A 7,987-nucleotide genomic window follows, 5' to 3' on the forward strand; every position below is an offset into this window, starting at 1 on the left:
GACGACATTGCCTTGTTAAATGCAGACCGGGAAGGAGAAATGTTGGAGCCCTGAAAAGGGACATCGATAAACCACCGCTGGTTGTACCCAGAGTCGCCATATATACAGTACTGCTTTCCTTCCACCAATAACACTCTCGGAAGAATTTCGTCCATTTTGCTGAGTACATATAAAGTCCAGTCATGTCTTCTACCTTCTAATGGACCGTAAAAGTGCTGTATGAGACCATCCGGCGTGTTCACAGCTTAATATTTGATAGCGTGCTTGCGCTTATGTCCATTATACGCGACACGCTGAACCAGACTTCCGCTCGGACGGGCGATCTCTAAAACGGTACCATCTGTAAATCCGACGCAATTAGAATTGGCTTTTCATTTGTCATAAATACGCTGTGCGCAAAGCCCTGCTCTTTGAGCAATGAAAAGCTCACCAATGTCCTCTGTCACGAGGTGTTTTTGAGTTTTTAAAGGTGCTCTATCGCTTCCCAAAAAATTTCGGAAAGCTGTGGCGCATGCTTTCCGAAGAGTTCTTCAAGGTCTCCCCACCTTGATAGAGCAGCAAGACGCCGCAAAACGATACAAGTCGCAAGAAGCGAGAGGCACAATATCTATTTCTGGACGTTCTCGTTTGCGTTTCCGGCTAACTCATCACAGAGACAAGCTGTGATATTTGCCGTTTTTGAAACCAAAAATTGTGCAAGCAATCCCGGTCCGTGAAGAAATTGAAGTCAAATGAGAAATCTTGGTGCGAAGTGCGTCTAACACGCAATAAACGGCAGTGATAGTCTTTGGTGGCGCTCGAGAACTTTGCAGCCAGAGTAAGAATTGGTTTTGTGTCAGAAAGCACGGAGCCAGGAATCGTCTGACGTTGGCTGGAGACACTTCTCAAGGCTACTTGCAAATGGAGTTGTCGACGTCTGACCAAGGATGTGCAATGGTCCTTTTCTCTCCCGCGCCCCATAGCAAATGGTGAGGGTTACTAAGCTCGCCGCCGTCGCGATCCTGGCACTAGTGTACCTTTCTCACCGGCTTAATTTGGGTAATGGCTCAATTTGGGCCACTTTCAAATCACGAGCCTCTGCCGTCCCCGCCTTCTCAAAATCCGCACAGTCCACCTCGCCATCTCATACCTCCCACTCCGACGGCGAAGCCCCCCTTGTCCTCTGTAAGCGACGTTCGGCTTGGCGGTGGCAGTATGCCACCGTCAATGAGAGCGCCAACTCTCACACACAAGAAAAGAATCGCCAACAGAAGAGAGGAGGGTGCTCGCCGCTCCATGCTTCTTTCGTTAATCCAAAGAGGTGAAAGCGCACGCAAAGCATCCCGAGATACAGGCGTGTCCCGCACCACAGCTACACGAATAAAAATGGCGTACGAAAGCTCAGAGACGGACGAGCTAAAAAATTGTTAGATCCAGAAGGCAATCATGCTGGCCGCAAGACAGTTTTGTCGGCAGACGAGGAACGCCTTTTAGTCGAAATAACGCTCCATGCCGGGCGGCGTGAATTAGCTGTTCACAATACTGTTATGAGCACAATGCACGTAAAAATAGATGCGGATTGCTGTGCCAAATACGCGAACGGGCTTCCGTCCCCAGATACAATCCGTTCCTTTCGTGCCCGGAATCGATCTCTAGCGTACCGCGTAGCCGAAAATGTCACCACTGCCCGTCTGGCGACTGAAAGCCTGCCCCACATATTCTCTCTGTAGCAGGCACTACAGCAAGTGGAGCGGTATGATCCAGGCATTTTTTCTGAGCCTAGCAGAATTTGGAACTGGGACGAGACAGCAGTTTTGGGAGAGTACGGGAAGAAGGTGAGGTGCTATGCCTCCGGTGCCACACACAGCGGTGGTGCTAGAAGGAGCATACGAGACTCCTGAAACATGTGACCGCGAGTATCGCTGTGGCTGCCTGTGGCAACATTGCCCCTCTCTTTCTCGTAGCATCAGGGAAGCGCGTCGTGAGAACATGGAAGAAACCGCTGAGCAAGGAAGATTTTAATGATTCGTAGGGCGTACCTCACTGGTTGTGCGGAGAGAGCTGGTTTCCACCAGAAACAACCCGCCACGTCACAAAGTGTGGTTCTGTCGATCGCCAAATTATCGTCAAAATCGCAGAACATATCAACCACCACGCAGAAAAAAGTGTCCCCAGAAAAGCATATTGTGCTTTTGGTGGACGTTCACTGCTCCCGTGATGGTTTATAGTGGATAAACGCATTCGAAAAGATGAACACTATCGTTTTGCGGCTTCCAGCAAACACAACACATATTCTCCAACCCTACAATTAATTCGTCAATCGATCATTCCAGCGCACAGGTAGGAAAACACGAGACCATCTTCTGTCTATGAGCCATTTATCGTGGGAAAATACTGCTTACAAGATCAAACTGACCGTGGCCGGATACCAGTCCATTTCACCGGAGCATGCCAGGGCCTCATTCATAAAATGTAGCTTGGGGCCTATGAATTATAGTTTTGTCCATTTTGCGACATCTCTAGAGTCAGAAAAGGGGTCCAAAAGGGAGGATAAGGATGTCCCTTGCGGTGAAGAGCGTATGTTGATGGGGCAGAAAAAATGTGGCTGCACGGGTTGCCAACATGAGATTACAATCTAAAATTCATGCGTTAACAGACTGTAGACTACCAGCGTCACAAGCGCTGGCAAAAGTACCTTCTGTCCTTAGATCAGATTATGGAGGTGAAAACATTGTGAAGAGCGAGATACGAGCTCCAAAAACGGCGGGTATCAATCGAGCAGGACGCAAAAAGGTGGCAAAATACAAGGGGCGGCTGTGTTGAATTCGAAAGTCTCTCAAGCCAACTCACACATTAACTGTGTCTCGTATGTGGAATAAGTAATCTCAATGGCCTTCGAATGTCGCAGTCATGCTTTGTCGAGCAATTTGAATTGTGAAAAGGAAGACAGGGCGCCTGTCAAGGGCGATGGCATTTCAAGTAATTTAGAGAGTAGTTTTTGGGCTTCTCTTGATGATGTTCCCCTAAAACAGTGGCCAAAGCGATCGGCCCTTGGGGTGCAGGGGAACGACGGGAGTTCTCGTGGAGATCGGCACCACTCCGCGACGCGAACGTTGCTCAGCCTGTCGCAACTGCGGTGAAAGTGCCGCGGGGAGGTGGCCCAAATTGAGCCGGATGGCCTGGTGAGCCGCCAACCAAAAAAGTTTGGGTCATTTTGGAGTTGGGAGGCTGACACCGTGCAAATCTTGTCAATATAGAGGGCGACCACGTGAAATGTTCACATCGAGGGGAGGGACACTGCATTTTCTGTTATACTGGGGGGGCGGCATATGAAACTTGTCAATGTAGGAGGGCGAAAATTTTCTGTCACCCACCCAGATCACACCTACTTCTCCAAATCGCCCCTCGCAATCCGAAGTCTAGCCGCCGTCCCCCTCCCGTGCCTCAAAACGTACCAATTTGCGTACAACCACCAACTCCTTTTCCCCCCTCTATCTTACCCCTCCTCTATTGTCGCCAACCCAAATCAACTGTTGTTCGCCGATACCAATCGGATACTTAGATACCGTCAAAGATGCCGCGAACTTTTCCCACCGATTTAGGAGAACCGCTCCGGCATCTGAGTACTGTAGAACGAGATGTCACGCCAATCGTCGATGTTTTTTGTGCAGGATATGCTTTCCAAGCTGTGAGGAAAAACTACCGCCGACTGGCTATGATCGTGCATCCGTTTTTGCAACAGGCGCGAGCAAGTGCCATGAGCGATCCGCAAAAACGTCGTCAGTTCATGCGTCAAGTTTCTCGCTGCATGACAGTTCTTTCTCGATGCTAGGAGATCGTTGAGAATGAGCACGAGTGTCACAATCTTTTATATGGCCAGGAAGCTGCCTTCGAGGCGCCGGTGATGTTTTGTACAGTGTGGGTCCGACAGAGGCAGAAACAATGGTTCAAAGAAGGGAAAAAATACAACAACTTTCGGAAGAGGCTCAGGCCTTGCAGAAAGATGAAATACGTCGTCAAGCTGAGAACGAAAAGCGATCGAGAAAGACAGCCCCATGTCATACAGAAGACGAAATCACAAATAATCCGTCACCAGCACGGTCTCCCGATCCCTTGAGTTGTGGTACTAATGTGTCCAAACCCGGTGCAGAAAATTTGAAAACGCCCCCACGGCAGCCTGCTGGTACTCCAAAACAGGACGATGGAGACGAAGACTGTGTGTCGGATTTAGAATTTCAACCTTCCGATGGACTCTCTTCTAATGATGAAGACCTCGGTCTATTGGATTCTTCTAGCTTTGATCACGCACAATATATTGCGGTCTTTATCGACGAAAATATCGCTGCAGATGCTGAGTCATACGAAGATACTGATTTTGCAGCTGGACCTCACATTGCGAACAGAAACCCCAAAGGTCCTAATTCCAAGGAAAAGGAAAATAGGCGTCGTCTGCAGAAGAAAAAGTCTACGATGCGATCACTACAGCGTGCAAAGGTTGCGTTACTGGCGGACCGTGTTGCGTCCATGACTTGGAAGCCTCGACCTTGCACGCCTATACACCCTATCATAGGAATGAGCTTGGATTCTCGTTGGAAATGTGAAGAGTTGATTCGTGCGCAAACAGCAGATTTCGATGTGCAAAAGGGCGTTAATATGCATCAAACCCTCTCGAAAGTCGTCATGCGTTGCCGGGTGTCATCCTGCTCTGCCACTTTTGTATTCGATTGGCAACCGCGAAATGGGTATTGGAAGCTTAAGAAGTACCTCCCTCACCAGAATGAGAGCTTTGGACATCGCGTTCCTGTACCAGGAGCAAACCCTTCCAGTAGAAGAAGGCCTTAAGAGGCCCATTGTGCTCCAGCATATACTGCGCAACAAGTCGTACGGCGCATTTCGGAGGAAGCATGCACGGATCCGAATAGCAATAGTAGCACAATTGCCGCACTGGTCAAGGGAAAGCATATATACAGGCGTCAGCCTCCCTATGCCCACTACCGTGCAGTACGGAGGGAATTGCACCGACATCTTACAACATCAAGAGCTGCGAACATGGCTTCACTGGATGGGTAGGCAAAGCTTCTTGCGGATATTGGTCACCATGTGGACCTGGTGGTTTTAACGGGAATTGAAATGAAGTCCCAAAAGATTAAAGCCGCAAAACACATACACCAGAAGTGCCAGAAGATGAAGCCAACTGGTAAAGTTTTTGATGCTGATGTCGTGGAGCTCTCAGACATACATGATGAGAGCAGTTACTATGGAGGGTTTTTGTTTTTGCCTTCAATTGCAGAACACATCTGCAAAACTGGGAGGTCTAAAACTACTGCTGATGCCGCGCATTGTGACGGAATAAGTCCCCAGAGCAACGGTACTTCTTTTGAAGTCCTTGGTTGCGACGCGAATAATCACCTTGTCTCCCTCCTATTTGGGCACTTTGTCTGTCCGGAATGCCTGGACACATGGACAAAAGTTTTTAAGGCTTGCGCTCGTATAGAAGGATTTGACATACCGACAAGGAAAACCACCGTTGATCAATAAAAATCAATTGATTCTGCCTTTCGCGCATCTATGAAGCATGAAAATTTGTTTCTGGATCCCCTGCATGTGAAGAAGAACTTGGGGCCCCGTGTCGGGGTTGGTAAGGCAGCTGGTCTGCGTCTGTATGAAAAGGCTGCTTACGCTCCCGATCGGGAAACGGTGACCATGATGATGGAGGCGTACAGTACTGCCCAGCGAGACTACCTCGGAAGATTTAAAGATGATGAGCTTTATCGGGCATGTTCTCATCTAGAAGATCTCACTACTTCATTACAGGGTGCAGAAAGCCAGATGGAAGCTGCTGTTCGCAACAACATACGGTCTGTCGAACCTCAGAAAAGGCTTCTTACAGTGTTGCTAACGCAACGTTCGAATTTTTTAAAACGCCAAACAATGGCGCTTTCATGACAAAAGCCTGTTCCACCTCATGTTGAGCGCCATCTTGCCAGCCTTATTCTCAGGTCGCGGAGGTATAAGGCATCGGTGAAATTTATTGAAGGGACTCGAAAAATGGAGGCAACGGTCCGTAGTCAAATGGATGGATCTATATTGAGACGGGTAGTTCTGAGCGCATCTACGCAACAACCACCCGAACGTTGTGCATACTCGAGGAATGGGTCAGGATTTCCTTGTTTACATGGTGCTGCCGTGCTTTGTGAAAAGTTTGGAAGTGGTAATCTACACAAGTTTATTGATAGACGCCACCTAACGCCTATGTGAAGGCATCAGTATGAAAATGTATCATTCCAGTTACCACGTCAAGATGCTGTTGATGCGGTAATTCTGGCAGAAAAAATGGTAGTGACGGGGAACAATCTCAAAGTTCCGAAAGCAATACCACCACCCCGCGGACGACCTGTGAAGAATGCTGGCAAACGGCGCAAAGGATGGTATGAGCGTGGACCCGAGGCTCCCAAACGTCGTTCGTATTCTTGCTCGCTTTGCAATCTTAGCGGACATGTCGCAAGCACGTGTGAGCTACGACAAATTTTTGACGACGGTGTCGATGGGTAGATGCAATATAGATGCAATATATTACATGCCCTACAGATCCAGTGAATGTTGAGGTTACTGCTGGGCGGCATTCCGGTTACCCATACACTGGTGAAGTCACCCCCCTAACATTGCGGAAATAGCGAAACGCCCTTCTCATCTGTCATCGACCTCAAATGTCACCCACAGTTACCAAAATATCACCACCCTATTTGTGCATTTTCTAAGATGTCATCCCCTGATCTGGCAAAAAAATTGGTGTCACCCCCCTTTCGTAACAAAGTTTTCTTGTCACCACCTAGGGTGGAAAGATTTGCAAGGCGTCGCCCGCCTAACCTCGTCATTTCCCAGGATTTTTTGGTACCGAGAAACTGGCCAGTACTGGGGTAAAATGACTGATTTTTTGAAAATTGTAAACGTACCCAAATTGAGCCGGTGAGAAGGGTACGGTATGTTCTAGTACTGCATGACCTTCCCATCTATTACTTCAGCGGATGGACGTTTTCTGTTTGCGTAAACGTTTTTGGAAACTGTATAATCACTTTTCAGAAATAGAATTCAGGAATTGGTATTGCAGAATTTCTGCATCTGTATTCCTGAATTTCTCGTTTGCGTAAGCTCCGTATTTTCGAAGAATGGAGCGCTATGCTCGCTATCAAAAATCTCTATATTAAAGGCTTTGCGCACCAAGATTTCTGGAATGTATGTGACAAATACTCTGTAAAGAAAATTTGCAGTAAGGTCAATTTGCCACACGTTCCATTTTAGTTTACGCATGGACTGCACGGATCGTCATATGAGTATTACGAAGGACTATTACAAGGACACCCTACAGTAGGACGCTAGTCCCATTTTCCACTGTTGAGGCAACATGCCACACCGCGGAAGACAACGCCACCACTCTGTGTCCATCGCAGCCGTGCGATTCCGCAAATGGCGTGTTGCCCTTCGCACAATCGCACATCGCCGCCTCTCCGCTCCGGGATCTACTATAGGGAGCACAAGCGCTCTCTCTTTTTGTGTCAAGGGCTACACAGCGCAGCGGCAAGAATACACATGATACATTAGACGTTCTAACCGTATATCTCTCTCCGAGTTCTTCTTTAACTTTAATGCATTGACTAACGCTTGTTGCTTATCGTTCTTTCGGTTTACTAAGAGCGATCTTGCTAGGATGGTCACAGCGGTGGGTTGGGTTGGGTATGTTACAAATCGGAACAGGTATAGGTGCAGTCCGTTGTTAGTCGCATGCGTCATACTGAGGCGCTTAAGCACGCCCAGCAGGTGGCGGGATATGGAGTTTCTGTTTGGACGGCATGGGGCGCAGCTCTCTGAAATTTTCTGGGAGGGTATAGAGCAGATGCTCCAGGATCGCGTCCAATTGATAACAGGACCCATGCATGCCTCTTTCATTTGCGAACGGGCATCAGGTTACGCCCATGCTGTAAAGGAAAAGTGTGACGCGCTTTCTAACTGC

Source organism: Chondrus crispus, genomic scaffold (assembly GCF_000350225.1).
Source record: "Chondrus crispus Stackhouse genomic scaffold, scaffold_39, whole genome shotgun sequence".
Lineage (NCBI taxonomy): Eukaryota > Rhodophyta > Florideophyceae > Gigartinales > Gigartinaceae > Chondrus > Chondrus crispus.